Source organism: Hibiscus syriacus, unplaced genomic scaffold, assembly GCF_006381635.1.
Source record: "Hibiscus syriacus cultivar Baekdansim isolate YM2019G1 unplaced genomic scaffold, ASM638163v2 tig00110348_pilon, whole genome shotgun sequence".
In the NCBI taxonomy this organism is placed as follows: Eukaryota; Viridiplantae; Streptophyta; class Magnoliopsida; order Malvales; family Malvaceae; genus Hibiscus; species Hibiscus syriacus.
Window position 1 is genome coordinate 992,088 of NW_024062699.1, and position 27,773 is coordinate 1,019,860.

At 31.2% G+C, this 27,773-nt stretch overlaps 1 pseudogene; it reads left to right on the forward strand.

Moving 5' to 3' along the window:
* Window positions 1-21,826: 21,826 nt before the first annotated feature.
* On the forward strand, window positions 21,827-27,187 carry LOC120120896 (annotated as a pseudogene).
* Window positions 27,188-27,773: the final 586 nt, after the last annotated feature.

Genomic DNA, 27,773 nt, shown 5'->3' on the forward strand with positions numbered 1-27,773 from the left:
ATCAATTCGAGTCACACATCTAGTTTTGATAAGTGAATCTTCTATAAGAGATTTTCTACATATACAAGAACTCGAACCTGAGACCTTGCTTAAGCGATATCAAACTGCTTACCACTTAAACCAACCCGTTAATAAATGACATTTTTTTTAAAATAATCATAAAGACCATTATATTAAAAGGCCAACTAACCTAAGAAAAAAAATATTTAATTAATTATTTTTATTTTAAATTACTTCCTTTGTCTTATAATTTGTGTCTTATATTGATTATGTACATAGTATTAGGATATAAATTTGACCAAGAAAAATGACAAATTTATCCTTAAAAGATAATTGAAAGTTTTGACATATTTATTTTGATATGTGAAAAAAGAGTGGAATATATAAAAATAAAAAATATGAATATTGTTATTTATTGATTTTTCTAATAAAATATTTTGAATGTAATAATTTTAAAAATAAAAAAATATTTAGTGAGACGTAGAGAGGGTATATTTTTTCACTTTATCTAATAAAATATTAGTTTTTTTCAAAAAAAAATGTTTCAATCACCTTTTAAGATAAATTTGTTATTTTCCCGTATTCTTCTATTACATGTTTTTGTTTCTTATAAACAGACGTTAAAAATTTCGATGAATCAACTATTGACATGTAAGTTATTGATTATAATAATTTCATTTTAAAAAATATTTTGATCATTTTACATCTTAAAAGAAATTTATCTCATTTTATTCTAAAAGATTTTTCAATTTTAAAACAATGACATCTCTATACTTATTACTTAAGAATGTATTATTTTTGTTCTATGCAGTGATTTCGTAATTGCGACATAAAACTAAAATTTGAATGCTAAAAAGTAACATTTAGATTCTTTCTTTCGATCTATCTAAATGATAATAGAGTAGAACATTTTTTTATTAGCCAATATAACTTGTTGTTATCCTTTAGTAACAATATGAGATAATAATGGAGCATGAGAAAAAGTAAAAGAAAGAAATCAAATTTTTTTATAATAAAAGAGAATTAAAAAGAAACTAAAAATACTCTTTTATATTTGATCTTGTGATCGGAATCATTTGAGGTATGTTGCTACACAGTTTCTTTAATACGGATTTTTGGTCACTCCTTGTTGCTCGAGATCTTTTGGTCATCTGTCTCCCAGAATACAACTATAGTAGCACAACATTAGAGATCACGAACTTCTCTTGCCTTCAAATATCACCCCAAAAAAACAAAGGGAGAAAAAGAATATTTTCAAAGAATGAGAGAAAATATTTTTCAAGAGAATAAACCTTCTTGAATTCTGAGATATGAAAAACTGAGAGGATTGCTTAGTATTTATAGGAGAATTTCGAGAGAGTTTTACTCCGGCTAAAACTCTTTTAATATATAAATTTAAACATATAATAATATCTTTTAAATTTAAAATATTAAATTTGAGAGTTTTAATCTAACTAAAACTCTTTTAATATCTAAATTTAAACATATAATAATATCTTTTAAATTTAAAACGTTAAACATGAGAGTTTTACTCCAACCAGAACTCTTTTGATGACTAAATTTAAACATATAATAATATCTTTTAAATTTAAATATTAAATAAATATTTCTTTCTTTTATTATTCAAATTAAATAAATATTATCTTAATTTGAAATATTTAAAAGGACTCTGACTTTAATATAAATATTAAATTCATAAATGTAATTCACCATTTTTCCAACAATCCCCCACATGAATGAAATTGATGATTTAAGCAAAAACATTTTGACTCGATGTGGTGATAGCCTTTACGATCGATAGTTGTATAGGATAGGTAGGTGTCCTCCTTTGAACTTACCCTTGTGATAGTATATTTACTTTACTAGTTAAATAGTAGATGCGATGTCCTTGAATTGTTATGTCGTTTGTGTAAACGATAACATACTTCACACAACTATCCCTCTGACAAGAATTTATCTCATGAGTATGTTCTTAAAGTCATGAACATTGCTTGGTTCTGCAAGAGTTTGAGAGAATTATGTCCGATAGTCTCCTTGAAGCGGCCCCACTTTACTCTCACATAGGTTACTTATATTGCTCGGCTCACCGCAACACACAATGGTAATTAAAAGTCTAGCTTAGCCTATACCACTTTGATCACTGTTTACATCATAGGAACAGACTTGAGATAAGAAATCCCCACAGTAACCATACATGGTTTATGTAATTAGGTTGTCCCTTTAAACCTAGATCTTGGGATCTCTAGTCAATAAGGTAGGGTTTTCCTTCACATAACACCTTTAAATTTCATGGGTTTTAGTCTCATTCCTTTAGATGATTTCTCAACTTGATCTCAATTTAACTCTTTGGTTAGTGGATCCGCGATGTTATCCTTTGATTTTACATAATCAATATAGATAACTCCATTTGAGATCAGTTGCCTAATGGTATTGTGTCGATGACACATATGTCTCGATTTACCATTATACATAAAATTATGTGCTCTAGCAAATGTTGCTTGGTTGTCACGGTATAGACATACAATGTGCATAGATTTTGCCCATTATGGAATATTCTCAAGAAAGTTTCAAAGCCAATTTGCTTATTTTCTAGATTTATCTAGAGCTATAAACTCAGATTCTATTGTGGATCTAGTTATAATCGTTTGTCTTAAGAATTTCAATGACACAACTCCCCCTCCTAAAATGAATATTGTTGAAAACATTTTGATATTTCGATATAACAAATTAAGTTAAATGAATTTTAAGATTTTCCAAATGATTTTCTAAGTATATTCGATAGAATTATTCGAATATCAAAACATTACTCCAAATCTTTCAAAGATCATTTTTAATCCTTACTCAAAGTGTAAAATTAAGTTTTAATCTTAAAACAATTTCAAAATAATTTTACAAAGTATTTCGAACCATTTCAAAGCCAAAAATTCCAGATTGCTTAGAGGGAACTGATTCCCCCCCAAGGGGGTACCGATTCCCCCCTTAATGGTTTGGCTCCGAGAATTCCAGTATGCTCGGAGGGAACCGATTCCCCCCCAGGGGGTACCGATTCCCCCTTGTATAACAGTCGAAATATTTGAATTTTACACTTAGGGAACCGATTCCCCATAGGGGGTACCGATTCCCCCCACGCTGCAAACTGTTTTATTAATTGTTTTCACACTAAAACGGCTATATTATTTTCTCTAATTATCCCCAACGTTCAGAAGTGATTCAAGGTGTATTTAAGCAAGCTTAGAAGCCATTGATCAATAACAAGAAACATCAAGCAATTAGAATCAAGAGAGAATCAAAGAGAAAGCATCAAACCTCAAGTTTGAGCATTTCAAGCCTATTTTTCATTCAATATTCACTTTGCCTTCAAGAACACTTATTGTGCTCAATTGTATTTATTCTTGAGTGTTATTTCTTTGTTCTAGAATTGTGAAAACATATTTGCCTTGTGAGGTTTTTCTTGTAAGTTTGCAAATTTGTATTTCTCTTTGAGAAAAGAGTGTTCTCAAGAATTGGGGTATATTCTTGAGGGAGTTGTAAGGTTATCTCTTTGGCCTCAAAAGAAAGAACAAATTAGTAAATTTGTTGGAAAATCCTTAGTGTGAATAGCTAAGGTAGTGGACGTAGACTTTGGTTGATAAAGTCGAACCACTCTAAATCGCTGTGCAATTTCTTTCAATTTTCTGCAAAAGCTTCCACCAAATTTTTTTAATTGCCAATTCACCCCCCTCTTGGCCATATTCGTCAATCGATTAACTCAAGAATTGGCATCAGAGCCTAACTCATTTGAAGGTTTAATCACCTCTTGAGTCGATTCGGGAAGAGTTATATCGATAATCAAAGTCATCAATGGCCTCCGCTTCAAACTTCGACTCCAGTCTCGACTCGATGCCCGTCAACAAGCCTCCTTTCTTCAATGGAGCTAACTATGCCTATTGGAAGAATAGAATGATGTACTTCATTCAAGCAAGTGACATGGGAGCATGGAATGCTGTAGAAGAAGGATATATCAAACCTCTCACTCATCCAAGGTTGTGGAGTGAAGGAGAGACAAGAATGTTCCAGCTCAACTCCAAAGCCATCCATATCATTTTTTTGTGCTCTTGGACCAGATGAATACGGAAGAGTTTTATCGTGTACAACTGCCAAAGAAATATGGGACAAACTTCAAGTCACTCATGAAGGTACCGATGAGGTAAAGAAATCTAAAATTAGTATTCTAACGCATAGCTATGAAAATTTCAGGATGAAACCAAATGAAGATATCAAAGCTATGACGGATAGATTTTCAATGATTGTCAATGGTCTCAAATCATATGGAGAGATCATTTCAAATGAAAAGCTTGTGAGGAAGTTAGTCTACTCCCTCCCAAAATCATGGCAATCAAAGAAGACGGCAATCATCGAGTCTAAGGACTTAACGTCCTTAACTCTTGAAGAGCTAATTGGGTCACTCCTCACTCATGAAATGATGCTCGAAGATGAGGTGGACCTCGACAAGATTGACGAGACACCAAAGGAGAAGGAGAAGAAGAAAAACATTGGAGTTGCTCTCAAATCCACAAAAGATGAGAGTGATTCGAATAACGATGACGATGACGAGGAAATGGCATTGTTTGCCAAACGGTTCAGAAAAATGATGAGACCTTATCGAGGAAGAAAATTCAAACGAAATGAAGGCCTAAAAAATGAACCGAAAGAGAAGGACCCAATCATTTGCTACGAATGCAAAAAGCCAGGGCATGTTAAATATGATTGCCCACAATTAAAGAAAAATGGTCAATCAAAGAATAAGCACAAGGCTCATGTGGCTACATGGAGCGATGAAGAAAGTTCCGATGAAGAGGAACAAGAAGTAGCTAACTTGTGCTTGATGGCATTTGGGGAAGATTCTAAGGTAACCTCTAACTCATCCAATTTTGATGATTTATCCTATGATGAGTTATTAGAGGAATATAATGGGTTGGCTTCGGATTATGAGAAATTATTTTTAAAATATAAAAATGATGTTTCAAAATTGAAAAATGAAAACAAACTCATATCCAAAACCAACAACGATCTTGAAAGTAAAATCAAATATTTGCAAATCAAACTAGAAGAGTTTGAAAAGATAAATTTAGATTTGCAAAATTTACTTTCAAAGATCAATGATGATCATCAAAAGAAAATTGATGATCTTAAAACTTCTTTTGATAAAGTTGGAACAAAACATTTTGAAAAAGGTGGAAATTCAAAATCCAACTTTGTTAGAAAAAGTTTTAGAAACTACAATCATAGAGGTCCCCAAAGAACCTCTAATGGAAAAATCGTTAGAAGTATGTGGGTTCCTAAAGAACTCATTACTACTAAAGATAAAAATATCCTACACAAATGGATACCTAAGGGGACTAGGATTTTGGAAACTAATGAATATGGACCCAAAAGAATTTGGGTACCAAAAATCAAAAATTAATCTATGTTTGTAGGGAAAGGAGCATTGCTACAAGGCACGGGAAACAAATTCAAATTCATGGTACCTTGATAGTGGATGCTCAAGACACATGACCGGAGACAAAAGCCGGTTCATTGAGCTTAACGCCAAAAATGGAGGAGAAGTGACTTTTGGAGACAATTCAAAAGGTCACATTGAAGGTATTGGTACAATAGGTAATACCTCTTCCATACAAATTAAAAATGTTTTATATGTGAATGGATTAAAGCATAATCTATTGAGTATTAGTCAATTATGTGATAAAGGATTCAATGTCTTATTTAAATTTAATGGTTGTAAAGTCATTGACATTGCATCTAATCGGATTATGCTTGTTGGTCATAGAATAGGGAACATATACATGGTGCATTTAGATTCTTTTGATATGACTAATTTATGCCTAGTTGCTAAGGATGAACATGATAGTTGGTTATGGCATAGGAGACTAGGACATGCTAGTATGAGTGTTTTGCAACGGTTAATTCAAGGAGACCTAGTAAGAGGGTTGCCTAAGCTTAAATTTGATAATGATAAAATCTGTGATGCTTGTGCTAAAGGAAAACAAAAACGAGTTTCTTTTAAATCCATTAATGATGTATCAACTAGTAGAGTTTTACAATTGATCCATTTAGATCTTTTTGGGCCAACTAGAACTACTAGCTTGGGTGGAAAACAATATGCATTTGTCTTGGTATATGACTATTCTAGATATACTTGGGTTCTATTTTTGAATACTAAAGATGAAGCATTAGAACAATTCATCACATTTTCAAAAGTAATCCAAAATGAAAAAGGTTACTCTATAACTAGTGTTAGGAGTGATCATGGAACTGAATTTGAAAATCTTGGATTTACTGAATTTTGTAACTCTAACGGTATTAGCCATAATTTTTCAGCACCTAGAACCCCTCAACAAAATGGAGTTGTTGAGAGGAAAAATCGAACTTTAGAAGAAATGGCTAGAACCATGCTTTGTGAAAATAATTTGCCAAAATATTTTTGGGCGGAAGCCACAAATACCGCTTGTTATGTTGTAAATCGAGTAATGATTAGGCCAATTTTAAAGAAAACTCCATATGAAATTTTCAAAAATAAAAAGCCTAACATTAGTTATTTTCATCCTTTTGGATGTAAATGTTTTGTTTTAAACAACGGTAAAGAAAACCTTGGCAAATTTGATGCTAAAAGTGATGAAGGAATTTTTCTAGGTTATTCCTTAAATTCTAAAGCCTATCGTGTATTTAATAAAAGAACTTTAGTTGTAGAAGAGTCTATACATGTTGTTTTCGATGATAATCCCCTTCCGAGGAAGGATTCTTGTGTGAATGATGATGTAGGTGTTATAAATACAAAAGATGTTAGAAATGATGTTGGAGAACCATCATCAAAGGAAGAAATGACAAATGAGGAAACTCATGATCCTCTTGAGAATCAACCATTGAAGAAAGGGAAGTATCTTATCCAAGAGAGTACAATTATGTCAAGGATGGTGAAATTATAGGTGATCCATCAAAAGGGGTAACAACTCGATCTTCTCTTAGAAATATTTGTGATTATGTTGCATTTATCTCATGCATAGAGCCTAAGAATATTAAAGAATCATTAAATGATGAACATTGGATTATGGCTATGCAAGAAGAGTTAAATCAATTTGAGATAAGTAAAGTATGGACATTAGTTGAAAGGCCTAGTAATAAATCTACTGTAGGTACTAGATGGGTATTTAGGAATAAGCTTGATGATAGTGGTAATATAGTGAGAAACAAGGCTAGACTTGTTGCTCAAGGGTATACTCAAGAAGAGGGCATAGACTATAATGAAACATATGCTCCCGTAGCTAGGATGGAAGCAATTAGAATGTTATTAGCATTTGCATGTTTCAATGAATTTAAATTATATCAAATGGATGTTAAAAGTGCATTTTTAAATGGTTTTATAAAAGAAGAAGTGTATGTGGAACAGCCTCAAGGTTTAGAAGATTCAAATTTTCTGGATCATGTTTTAAAATTGACAAAAGCACTTTATGGTTTAAAGCAAGCTCCTAGAGCTTGGTATGAAAGATTGTCAAATTTTTTAATTGAAAAAGGTTTTTCAAAAGGGAAGGTTGACACTACATTGTTTTTGAAGCATAAAGGTAAAGATTTATTAGTAGTTCAAATTTATGTTGATGATATAATATTTGGTTCTACTAATGATGTTCTTTGCCAAGAATTTTCTAAGCTAATGCAAAGTGAGTTTGAGATGAGCATGATGGGGGAGCTCTCATTTTTCTTGGGACTCCAAATCAAGCAAAGAAAAGATGGCATCTTCATCAATCAAGCTAAGTACGTCAAAGATATGCTCAAGAAGTTTGGACTGGAAAATGGGAAACCTCATGACACTCCAATGAGCTCTTCAACAAAGCTTGACTTAGATGAAGGAGGTAAATGTGTAGATGTTAAATTATATAGGTCAATGATTGGATCTCTACTTTATCTAACTGCAAGTAGACCGGACATTATGTTTAGTGTTTGCTTATGTGCTAGATTTCAATCATGCCCTAAGGAATCACATTTACTAGCTGTTAAGAGAATCTTTAGATACCTTAAGGACACTCCTAGTTTAGGACTTTGCTTTAGCTTGAGTGCTTTTTCTGATGCGGATTATGGAGGATGCAAATTAGATAGGAAAAGCACCTCCGGTACTTGCCAATTCCTTGGAAATATGCTAATTTCTTGGTTTTCAAAGAAACAAAATTGTGTTGCATTATCTACCACTGAACCTGAATACATTTCAGCTGGTAGTTGCTGTGCACAAGTTTTATGGATGAAACAACAACTTTTTGATTATGGAATTGAAGTAGGTACCATTCCTATCAAGTGTGACAATACTAGTGCTATTTGTCTCACTAAAAATCCCATCCAACACTCTAGAACTAAGCACATTGAAATAAGACATCACTTCATTAGAGACCATGTCACTAAGGAAGATGTAGTTCTAGAATTTGTTGATACTTTGCACCAATTAGCGGATATCTTTACAAAACCTTTAGACAAGGAACGATTTTGGACACTTAGGAGAGAATTAGGTTTGACCAATCTATCTTCACTGAGTGTTTAAAATAATTTTAGCACTTTTAATAATAAATGAAAAATGCTTATAATAGTAATTTTTGATTGCATTCATTGCTATTATTTAGGGGGAGTTTATGATTCTTGATAAAAAATTAATTTTATGTTCAAATATCGTTTAAAGATTAATTGAATTGTTTGAACATGATTAATTTTCAAAATATGAGTTTCCAATACCACTAGAGGAAATTAATTTAGCATTTTGGGTGTTTAAAATTGGATTTTAGCATTTTGGTGCAGAGGGAATCGATCCCCCCTTGAGGGAACCGATTCCCCCTTTGAAGGGGAATCGATTCCCCCCCATAGGGGAATTGATACCCCCCTAGGGTTCTGGTTTTAACACGGGCAGAACCCAATTTTTGCTCAAAACTCTCTTATTTTTCTCTCTTTCGCCGTTCCTTCTCAACTTTCTCCCTATCTCCATTCTTGCCTCAAATCATCGATTTTAATCGGAATTCACTTCAAATATCATCTCCTAAACTTGCAATCATCATTAAAATCGTGCAAACAACATCAAAATCCACTCAATCTCATCCATCAAGGTAAAATTTTCTAAACTCCCTATTTTATTATTTTGAACATAGGACTTGTTTTAATTAGTTCTAGGATGAACTTTAGATCGAGCATTGGTTGTTTAGTGATTAGAAACTAGATATTACAACCAATTTCATCAAAAACACAAGAATTTTCCAAAAAAATTTTAAATTTTCGAAATTAAATTAAAAAAATGTTAGTTTTCAAATTATTGTATTTTGATTAAATTATGTTGTTGTTATGAAAACTATACATATATTGTTTCTCAAAACCATATTTTTCAAAAGTTTTTCAAAAACTTTGCCCATTAGGATTGATTTAGAGAACCTTGAAATATTGAGAACTCAATTGAGTTTTGGGATTGATTAAATTGCATATATGTGTTTTCTAAATTGCAGGTTATCAATTCTATTCCGATTTCCTAAACCATGTTCAATCCTAAACGTACTAGGTCTTCATCTAGTCGTTCACACCGTTAACCAAATCCACCTCCAAATCCTCCACCTATTCCAATTTCTAATCCTAATCCTATTGATCCTAATTTGACTATCCAAAATTCGTGTTTCAATCATCCTGGTCCTAGAAATCATCGTTTTTGGTATTATCAATATTTCGACTCTTACAAAATTCGGGAAGAACGTATTCCTTCTCATCAAGCTATGTTAGCTATCAATTTTAAATATCTTCCTCTTTTACAAGAGTGGAAATTTGATTAACTCTTTGACCTTGAACCCATCGTTTACCATCAACTTGTTCGTATTTTCTATTCTAATGTCGTTTGTGTTAAAAACCAAACTGAAACCGAAACCATAGGAATCCGTTCCTACCTTCTAGGACAATTCTTATATATTGAGTCGGCTTACATAGCCAATACATTCGGATTAGATAATGATAGGATTTCAAATGAAAAACAGGCTTTAGGATCTCGTTATAAAAGAAGGGATAGTGCAAGTGTCCTAGACCTTCATGAACGTTTTCTTCATCTAATGATTTATTGGTGGTTTCGACCATCCGGAGGTCGTTATTCTACTCTTAGAGCCTTATATCTTTGGTGGTTACATTGTTTCGAAAACAATATTAAAATCAACCTACCTCAGATTATTTTTACTGAAATTGTTGAAACCGTAAATCTTGTTCCTAACAAAAAACTCTGTTCATCTCTTGTTTACGGTTGTATTTTGAGTAATCTATTTTCCAAAGCTGGGCTTAGAGTCGGTCTAGATGTCGTTTTTCCTCTTAAGAAACAAATTAACCTTCTTTCCTTAACGAGAGCGGGATGGATTAAGGATAAGGAAACCGGTGAATGGGTTCGATCTTCTACAAATACTCCGGGAGCTAGTTCTTCACAAGCTCCACCCGAAGCTGACAAAGATCTCGAGCTTGAGCAATTAATGCGAGTCATCGATGAAGCCGAAGATGAACCTGAGCAGCCCGAGGAGCAGCCCGAAGAGCAAGCACAACAAACGCATCCAATGCCTCCATATTTCCAATCCTTTATGGAGACATTCGATTTTCGATACGCTACTATGGATTCGCGCTTTACTTCTATAGAGTCTTATATATCCACAATGGGAGCTCAACAATTAGAAATTCTTCGGGAAATGCGTGCAAATAATGAAGCATCCAACGCATGTATTAATGGCCTCACTAACGAAATAGCCGCTATGCGAGCTCGTTTTCCTCCTCCTGATCCGGATATGTGATTCAATGTTTTGCTTTGAACTCCAAACTTGTTTTAACATTTTGAATATTTTGGAATGTTTGAATTTATGGATTGATTGACTTTGAATTTGTTTGGATTTATGAATGGTGAGAAATTATCTATTTGGTGTGATTAAATTTATTCATTATTGCATCATTTACTTCATGATTAGATATATGACCAATTTTGCCATTTCACATTAATTATGAATATTGATTATGAAACTAATGGCTAACGTTTCTCTTGCTTATGATCTTAGCAGCTTATATTATATATAATCAATTGGCTAAATGATTTCAAAACCATGTTTAAATTCTTTAAAATGCCTTTTTGATTTAACAAAAAGGGGGAGAAGTGTTAAAGGTGTTTTTAAATGATAAATGAGAGAAGTGTTAAAGTAAGGGGGAGTACTTTCAAAACTTGATTGATTTCAAAATCTTAAAATTACTAAAATGTTTTTGTTATATCAAAAAGGGGGAGATTATTGAAAACATTTTGATATTTCGATATAACAAATTAAGTTAAATGAATTTTAAGATTTTCCAAATCTTACTCCAAATTAAGTTAAATGAATTTTAAGATTTTCTAAGTATATTCGATAGAATTATTCGAATATCAAAACATTACTCCAAATCTTTCAAAGATCATTTTTAATCCTTACTCAAAGTGTAAAATTAAGTTTTAATCTTAAAACAATTTCAAAATAATTTTACAAACTATTTCGAACCATTTCAAAGCCAAAAATTCCAGATTGCTCAGAGGGAACCGATTCCCCCCCAAGGGGGTACCGATTCCCCCCTGAATGGTTTGGCTCTGAGAATTCCAGTATGCTCGGAGGGAACCAATTCCCCCCCCAGGGGGTACCGATTCCCCCTTGTATAACGGTCAAAATATTTGAATTTTACACTTAGGGAACCGATTCCCATAGGGGGTACCAATTCCCCCCACGCTCCAAACTGTTTTATTAATTGTTTTCACACTAAAACGGCTATATTATTTTCTCTAATTATCCCCAACGTTCAGAAGTGATTCAAGGTGTATTTAAGCAAGCTTAGAAGCCATTGATCAATAACAAGAAACATCAAGCAATTAGAATCAAGAGAGAATCAAAGAGAAAGCATAAAACCTCAAGTTTGAGCATTTCAAGCCTATTTTTCATTCAATATTCATTTTGCTTTCAAGAACACTTATTGTGCTCAATTGTATTTATTCTTGAGTGTTCTTTCTTTGTTCTAGAATTGTGCAAACATATTTGCCTTGTGAGGTTTTTCTTGTAAGTTTGCAAATTTGTATTTCTCTTTGAGAAAATAGTGTTCTCAAGAATTGGGGTATATTCTTGAGGGAGTTTTAAGGTTATCTCTTTGGCCTCAAAAGAAAGAACAAATTAGTGAATTTGTTGGAAAATCCTTAGTGTGGATAGCTAAGGTAGTGGACGTAGACTTTGGTTGATAAAGTCGAACCACTCTAAATCGATGTTCAATTTCTTTCAATTTTCTGCAAAAGCTTCCACCAAATTTTTTAATTGCCAATTCACCCCCCTCTTGGCCATATTCGTCAATCGATTAACTCAACAAATACATATCTACTTGTACCTTTGGTATCCTAAATATCAGATATCCAACTAGCATCAGAGTATCCTTCTAAGGCTGTAGAATCTCTAGAATAATGCAACCTATAATCCTGAGTATATCTAAGATATCTTAATATCCTTTTTATCTCTTTCTAGTGATTTTCACCTAGATTGCTCGTGAATATGCTTAGACTGCTCACAGTAAAAGCGATGTTTGGTCTTGTATAGCTCATGAGATATATTAAGTTTCCTATGTCCCTTGCATATTCCACCTAGTGAACGTTTTCACCTTTATTTTTAGAAAAATGTACACATAAGTCTATTGGAGTTATAGTCATACCATAATAGTCCTTGTTAAATTTCTCAAGGATCTTGTCTACATAACGTGATTGTGTTAGAATAAGCCCTTTAGATAACCACTTAATTTGAATGCCTAGAATCATATCGGCCAATCTCATATATTTCATGTAAAATCTCAAATTTAACATGTCTTTGGTACACTTTATCATTTCATTGTTACTCCCAATAATGAGTATGTCATCAACATATAAGCATATAATCACATATCTCATGTTTGTAGTTTTAACATATACACATTTGTCACACTAATTTATCTTGAAGTCGTTTGCTATCATGATACTATCGAACTTCTTATGTCATTGTTTTGGTGCTTGTTTAAGTCCATACAAAGACTTCACCAATCTACATACTTTTTTCTTGACCTAAAACTACATGACCCTTAGGTTGTTCCATGTAAATTTCTAGATTTCGCAAAGCGGCAATTGCAAGTATCATTCTTATGGATGTTATTCTTGATACAAGAGAGTATGTATCAAAGTAGTCAATGTCTTCCTTTTGTCGGTATCCTTTTATTACCAATCTAGCCTTGTACTTATCAATTGTTCCATCTGCTTTCATTTTTCGTTTGAAAATCCATTTAGTATTTAGTGGTTTAATACCTAAAGGGAGATCCGCTAATTCCCATGTATGATTCTACATGATGGAATCTATTTCGCTCTTAATGGCTTCCTTCCACAAGGTGCCTTCAATTGATTTTATAGCTTCACTATACATTTGAGGTTCAACCTCTAATATAAAGGTTAAGAAGTCTAGCCCAAAGGATTTTCCAACCCTTTCCCATTTACTCCTTTTTGTCTCTATCTCAGTTTCATCATCTTGTTGATCATCTAGATTATCCTTATTATTAGTCTCTAAGGTTCATTTTATTGAACTTTGATCAACCTCCTTAGATTTATAGGGAAATATATTTTCAAATAATGATACATTCTTTGATTCCATTATCATATTCTTGTGAATCTCAGGATTATTTTATTCATACACAAGAAATCAATATGTAATTATATGTTCTACATAGCCTATGAAAATACAATCTACGATTTTTAGACCAATTTTCATTTGCTTCGGTAATAGGGCCATTATCTTGGCAAGACACCCCTACATTTTCAAATGTTTCTAGGAATCTTTCTGACATTTCCATAATTAGTATGGTGTCTTATCTTTTTCCTTTCAGGTTACCTTATTTAAAAGGTAATTAGCTGAAATGACAGCTTCCCCCACATGTTTTGTGATAAACTAGAAGTGACAAACAAGGCATTCATCATTTTTTTAGAGTCTGATTTTTTATTCAGCTACTCCATTTGATTGAGGAGAATATAGTGGTATTACAACGTGAATAATTCCATGTTGTGAACAAAAATCACCGAATGGTTCAATATATTCTCCACCACAATCACTTCTTACCATCTTAATCTTTTTATTAAATTGATTTTCGACTTCCTGCTTATAGAGTATAAATTTATCTATAGCTTTATATTTGCTCTTAAGCAAGTATACATGACAATACTTTGTGTTATATTTAATGAAGGTAATAAAATATTTATTCCTTCCTCTAGCTTGAACATATTTCAAGTCACAGACATCGCTATGAATTAAATCAAGCGGTTCAGTATTTATTTCAACAGTTTGAAAAGATGGCCTTGTTAATTTTACCTCAACACACGTTTCACATTTATGATTATAATTAATATTGAAACGAATGGATGTGTTATAAGTTAATTAATCTCCGCAGAGTATCACAATTAACATGTCCAAACCTACCATGCCATAAATTAAACGACTCAAGCATATAAACGGAAGAAGAAACATTTTTCTTATTCATGCTTTTGGCTTTTTACAAAGATAGCATTGAGTTTCCACATATCATTCAATATATATCCTCTACCCACAAACATTCCCCCTTTAGACAAAATAAACTTTTAGGATTCAAAAACCATTCTAAATCCTAAATACTTAGGAGTGTTCCAGAAACAAGATTTTTCTGTATGTCAGGTACATACAACAAATTCTGCAGCTTGAGTTTTTTGCATGAAGTCATCTTCAAGACTACAGTGCCCGTCCCCTTGATTTCAGAAGTCACAACATTGCCCATGTAGATCTTCTCCCCATCGTTGCAAGGTGTCAATTCAAAAAATGAATCATTGCTGCAATAAATTTGACACGTAGCTCTAGTATCGAGCCACCATTATCTTGGATTAGAGTTAACTATATTGACTCTAGAGATCAAAACAAATAAATCGATGTCCTCCACATCCTTAGATATTATTTCTACATCATTAGCATCACAAGCTTTCATTTTCTTTATATATCTGTATTTAGAGAATTTATGCCCTATCTTTCCACAGTTAAAGCACTTCCCTTGTAATTTTTCCTTCTTGGAAATTTCACCTTTAGGTCCCAACCTTGATTTATTTTTGGGTTTTTTTCCCTTCTTGAATCCCTTGACTTCCATCACGTTTGCCTTAACTTCTTATTTGTTAAGCATCTTGGCACTACTAATCCTGTTGTCTTCTTCTATTCAAAGTCTGACAAATAGTTCTTCCATGGTCATTTCTTTCCTTTTATGCTTCAGATAATTATTGAATTCACTTCATCTAGGAGATAATTTCTCAATAATGGCAACTACCTGAAAGGATTTGCCTATGACCATTCTTTCGGAAAAAATTCCATTAATCAATATATGGAATTCCTACACTTATTTTACTACTGGTTTAGAGTTAACCATAGTAAAATTCAAGAACTTAGCAACTAAAACTTTTTAGTTCTAGCATCTTCAGCTTTGTACTTGTGGTCCAATGCTTCCCATAATTTCTTTGATGTTTCATAACCAACGTATACCAAATATAATGAATCTTGAAGAAAACATTAGTATTATATTCTGGCTTATATAATCTGGATGCTTCCAAGCTTCAACAATGTTGAAAGTAGTAACATTGTCTTTTCCATCTTTACGAATATGAGGATTTTCCATCAAGAACCTTGAAAGGTTCCTTGTGGTCAAATAAAAAGCCATATTATGTTGCCACATCTTGAAATTCTCTCTGTAGAATTTTGTCAACTTTTTATTGTGGTTAATTACCAATATCGATTGACTCACATTTAGATTTGGATTATGAGCCAATACCACTATCTTAGCATCCATGTTAGGTAAACTGGTAAAATATATTGTCTCCATTTTTTTATAAAAGAAACGAAAACATACTTAGAAATAATTCTAATAAATAGAAAATTAATTTTCATAGTTTTTGTTATCAAACAAAATCAAAATTCTTAAACAAAATCAATAACCATAGTTACTTTCTCAACAATTTCTATTATATAGATTTGTCCACTTTGAGATTTTAGTAAACCCATTAAGATGATAGGATAAATCATGAAACAAATTTGTTCACTATCTCATTTCCCACAATTATGAATTATCTCGGATCAAGAAAGGTAGCAGATGAATATGTCTTAAGATTTTTATCCTTTAGTAACATTCCTAGACAATAATGGAACTTGAGAAAAAGTAAAAGAAAGAAATCAAATTCTTTATAATAAAAGAGAATTAAAAAGGAAATAAAAATAATCTTTTATATTTGATCTGGTGACGGAATCAGTTGAGGCATGTCGCTACACAGTTTCCTTAAGAAATATTTTTGGCCACTCCTTGGTGCTCGAGATCTTTTGGTCGTTTGTCTCCCATGATACAACTTGATGATCAACTACAATAGCACAACAATAGAGATCACGAACTTTCCTTACCCTTGACTATCACCGAAAAAACTTAGGAATAAAAAGAATATTTTCTAAGAATGAGAGAAAATATTTTTCAAGAGAAAAAAAACTTCTTCAACTTTGAGATATGAAAAACTGAGAGGATTGCACAATATTTATAGGGAAATTTCGAGAGAGTTTTACTCCAACTAAAACTCTTTTAATATCTACATTTAAACAAATAATAATATATTTTAAATTTAAACTATTAAACCTAAGAGTTTTACTCCAACCAAAACTCTTTTTGTAATACCCCAAAATTTTGGTTAGTGTCCAAAATGTAAATTTTGAAAGTTTAGTAGCCAAAGTATAATTTGGGAAAAGTTTAGGGATCTAAGTAGTAATTTTCCCAAAAAAGATTTTTTTATGCCATAAATGGACATTTTACTCTTGAGAGTTTGGTTTTATTGAAATCAAATTGTTGATCCGAAATTGGTGTTAAAAACTAGAAAGTGTTAAAGTCCAGTAAACATTCGATAAATTGGATCGAATAGAAATTTTGAGAAAATTTGAAGGATGATAAATTAAACTTATAAATATTATTTTCATATTTTAAAATGCTGTAAAATAATATGGAGCATTTGATTTGAGAAATAATTTCCATGTTCAATTTGGACCGTTGGATGAAAAATGGCAAGATTGAAATTTTGGAAACGTTGCATGGGCAAAGTTGTAAAGGGTACTTTTTTATATTTGATATTATAAATATGATAAGGGTTATGTGTCTTGGTATAGATGTAATTATCAAGTTTCATTAATGGTAAAATTGTTAATTCTCATTAAATGAATTTTTATATTCATTTAAGCTTAAATACATGATAAATTAACCTAAAAATTAACTAAATTTTCATTAAAATTTGGTCATCTTTATCCTCCATTTCTTGGCCTTCATACCCTAGGAAAGAGAATTTTTATTTTTCATTTTAAGCCAATTTAATAGGTTTTTGGATTAAGACGGGAAATAGAAAATTGTTCTATTCGACGAGCTCTATCATTTGGTACCATTATTACATGCTAATGTTGCTTGAGTTCAAAGATCCCAAATTTTAGGGTTTATCTTCATATTAGGGTTTATGGAATTGATGATGGATTTGAGGTTGTAAAATCATTTCCAAGCTTGTTTGATGATTAAATCATGATCAAACCTCCTAGAAATGCATTTGGTAGTTTCGAACTAACCCTAAAAATTAGGGAAAGTTGTGATTTGATGAAATTTGATTAGGGAAAGTAGAGATTTTATAAGGTTGAATAGAGGTTGATTTCATGCTCGAATCGAATCAAAACCAAGTGAAATCACAGAACCCTAGACTTGTACTATTCGTCCTTGGCTTTTGAGGATGAGAAAAATTATGAAAAAATTATGTAGGGGCTGTAAATGATGTAGGAAATATTATACAAGCCTTATAAAAATTTGGGGCCATTTTGTAATTTTATAAAAGTTATGGGACCTATTTAGTAATTATGAAAAAATATGGGATCTATGTGTAATGGTTAAATAGTTGGTGTACTATCTGGAAATTAATGTTAGAGTGTTGAAATTGATGTTAGAATGTGAAATTGGATCATTTTGGAAACTTGGTATATTTGGTGAGTATTTTGGGAAGTTCGGAGGGTTTAAAGGTAATTATGCAATTGTAAATGTACTAGATTGATTATGCTGATTCGATTCTGAAATTTTCAGTATTGAATTTGAATTGAGCAAAGAGTAAAAGACCATTTCGAATGAAACGGAAAAGTTGAGATGAATTCTAAAAGAATTCATAATTTGTGGTTAAAAATACAATGATGAAAATGTTATGTGAAGTTTGATTAATTTAGGTAAAAAGGGACTTGAATGGTCAATTTGAAGTGTTATGGTCAACAATTATCTTGTGACATGAAATTAGTATCGAATGAGCATCGAAAGAATTTTTAGGAAATTATTTTCTATTATGTGTATATGTTAGTAAGATTCTAACGTGTGTTTTGAATTTGTATATGATTGTAATTATGCTCATTTAGATTGTGAGCTTGAAATCAAGATCAAACAATATTAAAGCTAAGGAAAAGCTTAAGGATGGAATGTGAATTTCTAAGGAATGTTTACAAGCTAAGGACATCAGGTGAGTGCAAATTTAATTTGTACTTATGTTATCGAACAAACATTGGCTTGCGATGAGCCAGTGATGGAGTTACTATGGTAAGAAGTGACTCCTAATTGTTATGTGTTTTATGGTTCATGCATATTTGTTCATTTGGTGAGCTAATAGAATTAGTGAATAAGCTGGAAATGCAAATTGGTGAAATCTCGGATTTGTGATTAGAATAATAAGTTTAGAAAACCATAAAAAAATTTACAGAAATAATTAGAGGATGAATCTTACATCGTTAGATATGTATATCAGTATATTTAAAAAAAAACAAACGACTACTGATTTCAAGGAGTATACAAAAGGATATAAATTTTTAATCGATGATAGGTTAGAAAACAGGGTAGCAAATTCTGCTCAAAACATCTTCTGTAAGTCATCTTTGAAAATTCATTATGTACAAATTGAACTAGAAGAATTTTCTTATATGGTTAGATTCGTATTTGAGTATAATTTTCATTGGTATAAACATAATAATTTTTAAGTGTGTATATTAGTACGTAATAATATTTCTTTAAAAGTAGTGCAAACTGTTAGAGTAATAATTTACGATAAATTTTGTAACCGAAGTAATCAAAAGCAAAGGAATAAACCTAAAACTTAGTGAGACTTATATTTTGGACCTAAAAATAAAGTGTCAAAGTGAGTGTATTATTTATTTAAGTTATATCTAACTGAGAAGACTTGTGATAAGTTAACATCAAATGATTTAAAAGAAAAGCTTGAATTAAATTATAAGATATTTCCATAATGATTAACGAAATAATTTATGATATATTTGGATATGAAATATCCAATATATTTTTATATAATATTTTATGAAAATATATTTGAATGAAATTTCTAAAATGATTTTTAAGCAAGAACGGCTCAAAGTATGTTATGTGATATTTGTATTTTTAATTATGGATGGTTTCGGGTATGAACTGCTCAATGCAATGGTTTTGATAAATGATATTGAAAAATGCTACTGGTTGGAAATGTTGAATTATAAATGATATGAATTTAAAGTAAAATCTATTGTATGTTTCATTGAGAGTCGTAGGTACAATTGACATGTCATGAGGTGGAGTGATTTTGATTCTGATTCTAATTCTGATTTTGATCTGGTACATTTGGTACATTCTATATCGCACCGTTGGTGCATATTGTGCACACTTGTCTGACTCGTGTACCTTGCATTCTCATAAATATACATTGGGCTATGAATCTGAAATAAATTATGACTTTGGAAAGTTTTGAATCTGAAAATGAAAATTCTGAAATATATCTGATTGAAAAGAATATGACATGAATATTATGTTTGATGTTGATTATCATGGTTTTGACAAAATCATGAGATGATGATTTTCAAGTTTTTGATGAGGAATAACGGCTTGAATAAGTTGACTTTAATATTTAATGATTTTATTTAAATTCAAGTTTAAAGTTTTAAATTTTTATAATATTATTAAGTTGTTTTATATATGATATCACTTTAGTTTATTTATAATGACTCACTAAGTTTATACTTAGCGTTTGATGATTTTCATGCGTAGGTAAAGAGGAGCAAATGAAATAAGGAGTTGAGCTTGAAATCAATCAACCAAGAATAATTACAGGTATTAGTAATGGCATCATATTATTTTAATTTCATAGATGGCATGTATGCGAAAAATATATGCCTGCGATATATAGTTATAAATATAAATATAAATATAAATCTAAGAAATGTGAGAAAAAATATATATTTTTATCAGAATAAGAAACATTTTAAATTATATGATTATCGACATTTTATTTCATGATAGGAAACAATATAGAATTATCTAGTTGATGCCTAAAACTGTTGTTGATTTGGGTGATCTAAATATTATATTATGATTTTATGTTACTAATTTATTATATTGAAAGGATGAAATTGGATAATTTTAAAGAAGCAAATTTGTACCGATTTTTCAACTATAAAATGTATGTAAATGTTATGTGACATCTTTGACTCATATTCGGATACATATACGTGTTAAGGGTGTTACACTTTAATATCTAAATTTAAACAGATAATAATATCTTTTAAATTTAAAAATTAAATATATATTTTCTCTTTTTTACTTTTTAAATTAAGTAAATATTATTTTAATTTACAATATTTAAAAAGACTCCAAATTTAAATATAAATATTAAATATATAGATGTAATTCACAAATTTTCCAACACTTGCTTCATTAAATAAAGTTTAAAAATGAAATAAGTATAAAACTTGGTTGTTGATTTTTTTTAATAAAAATATATTTTTGGTTAAATTGTGTATAATTTTTATATAATGCTCAAATCATTCAGATTCTTTTTTGTGTCAAATATTTAAATATGTCTGAATCTCAAATTATGATATATGTTTAAATAATAGATAATTACTCTACACAAACGTTCTAAAACAATCAACAAAATAAAAATGTTTTAAACTATAAATTGAGAAGTGTAAAATGAAAAATGGTATATATCGAAATTAAGAGAGTGTTTAAATTAGAGGGACATGTTTTATTCTGTTTTGAGGAATTGAACAAGACAATCTAAGTAGAGGAGTTGGTAACGAAGGTTGATGAGTTGAACCTCACATTTCATTTTTCAACTAATTATGAATTTCCATCAAATATACCATAATTAATATGGATCATTATACCATAATTTATTTGTAATAATCCATTTCATAAATAAAACGAGGGGATCTTCTTTACTACTGCTGTTGGCATGCCACTTTCTCCTTGCTTATTAATAAATAAATTATATCAAAAGTTTAATTAATTAATTAAGAAATTAATCTTTATTTTTTTATATTAATCATTATATTTAACTTATTGATCAATTAATTTGAATAAAATTTTATTAAGAGTATTATTTGTTTAATTTATAGTCTTTAAATTCAAATCCTTAACATCAATTAAAAAAACTAATATCTCATCTCTAAATTAATTAATTATTAATTTTGATTATTTTAAGAGATTATAATTAATCTACGTGTATAATTTTATATGTTACTAGTAAATTAAATGATAATATATCATTAAAATATATTAAATGACTTATTTAATAAGGTGTCACCATTTAATTCAGTAGAAATATAACACAAAAAATAATATGAATATATGTTAAAAAAATCCATACAAAATATCTTTGTGTGTGTCTCCCTCACGTCTTACATGGGAATATTAGATGGAGGTTTGTCGGATTATGCACGTCGCCATGGCTACATCTTTGACCACTTACAACTCTAGGGAATGGATTTCATGTCTTTCGAAATTTGTCTGCTGGTACCCTCCCATCCCCTCCATTTTCTTATTACTACTCATTCTATCATCTCCGCACACTTTCTGCGTCGCTTCCACCGTTCCCCCTCATCCAGTGACCCTCCGACGCCCTCTTTAAAAAAAAAAAACCAAACTCCACTTCCCCCTCAATTCGGCACCCTCATCACTTTCTCTCTTGTCTTTGTTCTAGCCTGTTGTTCGCCATGGGTTTTTTGTTCAAATTTCTTAAGCTCAGGAAACTCCGACGAGGGAAGCCGACGTCGGAAAATCATCCTGACCAAAACAAGGGAAAAGATTCCGTCGTCGATGGAGAAGAGTTTATCAGGAAATTCAAGTGGGACGAAATCAAGGATGCCACTAAGGATTTCTCACTTGTAATCGGTCAAGGAGTGTTCAGCAATGTCTACTTGGCTAACTTGTCTGGTTCAAGGCAAGGAGCAGTTAAGTTCCACGTCGGTAGTGATCGACCAAACCAAGTGTTCAAACAAGAACTGGATATCTTGCTCCGTCTCCGTCACGACAACATGGTCAAGCTTCAAGGTTATTGCGATGATCTGGGTTCGTTGCGCGAGTCTTTTGCTTTACTCTTTAAAAAGAATCAAAGATGAAGTATTTTTTGATTAATTGAAACTTTTTAATACTTTTTTTGCAGAGGAAGGGGCCATGGTGTTTGAGTACATTCCTAATGGAAACTTACAAGAACTGTTACATGAAAGGAATAGAGAAGTTCTTCGTGGAAGAACCGCACGGCCATAGCTTACCAACTTGCTCAAGCAATCGAATACCTGCACGAGAAATGCAGCCTCCAAATAGTTCACGGCGACATCAAAGATTCAAATATCTTGTTGGATGAGCAATTTAACTGTAAACTATTCGATTTTGGGTCAGCAAAGATGGGGTTTTCGTCGACGGTGATGCCACCCTATTGTTCTAGGATGAAGCAAGTGATGATCGGCTCACCTGGTTACACTGACCCTCATTACTTGAGGACAGGGTTGGCCTCCAAAAAGAACAATGTTTACAGCTTGGGTGTTATCGTAACGGAACTTGTTACCGGGATGGAAGCTTTTTGCCCTGAGAGGGGACCAATTATTGACATCAACATTGGCACCCAATTTAAGAGCAGGGCCGGCCCTGAGCCGAGCCGTGTAGTGTGACACCTAGGGCCCAGGTTTGGAGAGGTTACATTCTTCCTAATATGCTAGTCTACTATTACTTAAAAAAAATTATTCTTACCTACGGCAAAATTGAAAGACGGGATGCCACAACCCACAAGCTCACAATAAGAAAAATAAACTTCCTCAATTAATGCTTACAAGCTGTCATGCATATTTAAAAAATAAAAAAATAAAAACATTACTTTTGACCTTTGAATCACAATTACATCAGATTCTCAAAAACTTTTGACGCTTCATCTCCTTCTTCTTGCGACCTTCAGTAGTTCAGTCCACCATAACTGATTCTCCGAAGCTCAAGTTTCAAGTTTACAACAATCTAATTATTAATCATAGTATTAAACACTATTAAATTTTTCTTCTTCCTTTCCCAAATTCCTAGTTTTTCCAATCAATATGGTGACAACGAGAATAAAATTCCCTAATATAAATAGAGAAAGAATGGATTCATCAACCACAAATAATCAAATCATCAACTATCAAATAATCAAATCATCAACTATCAAATATTAGAATCATATATTCAATCAATTGATTCCTTATTTACTATTATCATTTTCCGACTCGCGGTATTGCGGAGGGCAATTGGCGATTGCGAACTGGACTAATTGAGAAATTAGAAGGTATGCTTGTTTCTCCCTCCTCTTTCCTATTTTTAATTAATAAAACATAACTTATAATTTATAATTATAATAATATTCCTGATTTAAAAAATTCTACAAATCTACAATGATGTCTAATAATTCTGTAAATTTCTTTTCTGTATAGTAATTATGTATTTCTGTATATGTTTTGTCTATGGTACAAATTGTAATTCTCAAATTTTTTACAAACTTACAATTATAAATTATAAATTTTAAAGTAATTATCACATGCCTATTTTGTACAGTAGATTTTTTTGAGAAAAAATGTATACAGTAGTTATTTAGACTTTTATTTGATGTTTTTATTTTAGTGTTCATCTTATAACTATTAATATTTATGTCAACAGTGTCAATTATCAAATTGAGAATTTGAGATTTTATCTTACTCCAATATGTTACAATTCTAATTGAAGAATCTAGGTGCAATTGTTCTTTTCTTATACTTATTTATTAGAATTGGTTTGTGTTTGACTCTTTGATGAGATGTTGCCTAAAAAACATTTGTCTGGAAGTGAAAAAAGAAAAAAAGGAAGCGTGAGGAGTAGTTAAAGAAGTCACAAAAAGGTGCTCTTGATAAATTTGTGTTTAAAAAGGCTGATTCTCATGAAACTTTGGATCAATCAACTGAATATTTGCATACTGAAAAATCTGGAAATTCTGAAAATATGAATGATGAAGTGAATGATCCAATTGACTTTAATGATGTGTCAATTGATGAAAATGTTGAAAATTTAGGCATTGGTAAAGAAACTCTTCCTCATTTGAATATATATGATCCTATAAATTAAGAGAATCTTGACAATAATGCGAGAGATATATTAGTTGAAAAAGGGCCTATAAGAGAAATGGATCTTGAATTTCCTGTTGATAAATATTATTGACATTTCTCATATGCATGTTATTATAGACTAGTTATTCTATAAAATGGTTAGTTTATTCCAAAGATGTTGACAAAGTATATTGTTTTTGTTGCAAGTTGTTCAAATCGATTAGTAATGTAAGTTTGTTAGCAAATGATGGCTTAACTGATTGGAGACATATTAGCCAAAGGCTTAAACAACATGAAAATAGTGTTGAACATATGATTAATATGAATAATTGGAATGAATTGAGAGTAAGATTGGATAAAAATCAAACAATCGATAAAAATTTGCAAGAAGAGATTATGAAAGAGAAAGAGTGTTGGAGACAAGTGTTACAAGAATATTCTCAGTTGTGAAATGTCTTGCTAAACATAATCTTGCATTTTGAGGATCCAATGAAAAACTATATCAAGATAACAATGATAATTTTCTGGGATTGATTGAAATGATTGCAGAGTTTGATGTGATTATGCAAGATCATGTTAGACATATTCAGGATCGTGAAATTCATTATCATTATCTTGGACATAAAATTCAAAATGAGTTCATTTCCCTTTTGTCTCAAAGTGTGAGAAATTCTATCATTAATATCATTAAAGAGGCTAAGTATTTTTCCATAATTCTTGATTGTATGCCTAATATGAGCCATCAAGAACAAAGAACTCTCATAGTTCGATGTGTTAATATATTAAATAACAAAGTTAAAATTGAGGAGTTCTTGTTGGAGTTTCTAAAAGTGGTTGATACATCTAGATTAGGACTCTTTAATGAACTATAAAATGTTTTGAAGTCTCTTGATCTTAATGTTGATGATGTGAGGGGACAAGGTTATGATAACGGTTCTAATATGAAAGGAAAGCACCAAGGTGTTCAAAAAAGATTTCTTGAAATTAATCCAAAAGCATTATACACGCCTTGTGCTTGTCATAGTCTAAATCTCACTCTTGGTGATATGGCACATTCTTGTGTTAAAGCTATTTCTTTTTTGGAGTTGTTCAACGCATATATGCATTGTTTTCGGGTTCTACAAAGAGATGGAAATTTTACTTGATAATGTTGCTGGATTAACTGTGAAATATTTACCAAATACTCGATGGGAGAGTCGAATTAAAAGTGTCAAAGCTATTAGATTTCAATGTTCCCAAATAAGATTGGCTTTGTGTGAATTATATGAATCTTGTAAAAATGATGCAAAGTCAAAAAGTGAAGCTGAAAGTTTGGTGAATGCACTCTCAGGTTTTGAGTTTTTGCTTCGTGTTGTGATTTGGTATGACATTTTATTTGCTGTTAATATGGTAAGCAAGAAATTACAATCTAAGTCTATGTGCATTGATACTACCATAAGACAATTAGAAGGTGTGATGTCTTACTTTGAAAAATATAGAGATGAAGGCTTTACAACTAGTAAGAATATAGTTAAAAGTCTTGCACTTGAATTGGATGTGGAGCCTATCTTTCCTACAAAACGCCGTGTGATTAGGAAGAAATTTTTTGGAGAGAATAATGAGGATAACGAAGTTGAATAGCTTAAAGAGTCATTTAGAGTCAATTATTTTTTGGTTGTGGTAGATATGTCAATTACTTCTTTGAAGAATAAATTTGAGCAATTGAAGACATTTGAAAATATTTTTGGATTTTTATGTGATTCAAATAAGTTAAAGTCATTAGATGATAATGAGTTGAAAGAATGTTGTGCTCATTTTCATTCTACCTTTTCTCATGGTAATTCATCGGATGTTGACTTAGATGATCTTTTCTCTGAATTGAAAGTCTTACAAATGACTTTGCCAACAGAATTGTTATCTGCCACTGAAATTCTTAAGTTTGTCAAATCTACAGATTGTTATCCGAATGCTTCAATTGCTTATAGGATTTTATTAACTGTGCCTGTGACTGTAGCTTCAACCGAAAGAGGTTTCTCAAAGCTTAAATTCATATAAACGTACTTGAGGTCATCAATGTCACAAGAAAGGTTGAATGGTTTAGCAACATTAGCTATTGAGAAGGAGATGATAGGAAACATTGATGTTGATGTTATTATCAATGATTTTGTATCTCAAAATGCTAGAAGAAACCGTTTCTTATGAGAATTTGTGTATGTTATTTTGTAGGTGAGAGGCGTCAATTTTCGATTGAGAAAAACGATTCTAAGAGATGATTGAAGACATAATAGGAGTAAATTGAGTGAAAAATTGTGATGTCTCTTTATATATTTGGTAAAATAATGTTGGTTAATGTAATAAAATCTACTCGTATAATTTTTAATGAAAAAATTTGTTTGGCGTTTACCGAAATTTATTCTTGAATTTTAAGTTATTTTTTAAGGGCTCTTATCTCTTATTTTGTCTAGGGTCCTTAAAATGTCAGGATTGACCTTGTTTAACAGCAACGGGGGAACATGCATGGGGCGGAGATTAAAGTGGAGGAACTGGTGGATCCACGTTTGGGTGGTGAGTTTGAGTTGGAAGAAGCTAAGGCTATGGTTTTAATTGCTGCACTCTGCCTTCACCAGTCTTCCATTGTTAGGCCATCGGCTTCTCAAATCATGCAATTAATGAAGGAGAAAATCACTTCCATCAAGTTCTTGGATTGCCACAAATAATCAACCGATGACGGAATCGTCGTCGATCGGGGCGTTTTCCGGTTTCAGAAAGTGAAATTCTTTTCACTTTAAATGTTTCTTTTCCCTTTTAATCGTAGGTAGATTTTGCTTATAAAAGGAAAATGGGGGCATGTACTGCTGGGGAATGTGTGCCCCTTAATTAGAGAAGAAAAATGATTGGTGTGGAGTGGAAATATTGTATATGTAATTATAAAACGATTTAAGATTACTGTAGGTGGAAGTCTAAAAAGCACATTTAAAAGATGGTTTGTATTTTGAATGTTTTATTTATTATATAATCAGAACTCTATAAAAATTTTAAATTATTATATAATTTAAATATATTTTATTAATAATCTATTTTTTCAAAAAATTATTTATTTGTTGTCCTTAAAATCTTATAAACTTATTTCTCCAATATAAAATTTTATGTATTATCCTAATCTAATCCGATTCTTTAATTTTGTACCATTCTTGAAGATGACTAAATTTTAAAAAGACTCAATTTATAATTATAAATTAATTGAAAATCTAAAATGGAGGAAAAATATTTAAGGTTTTTAATGAGTAAACTACACATTTAATA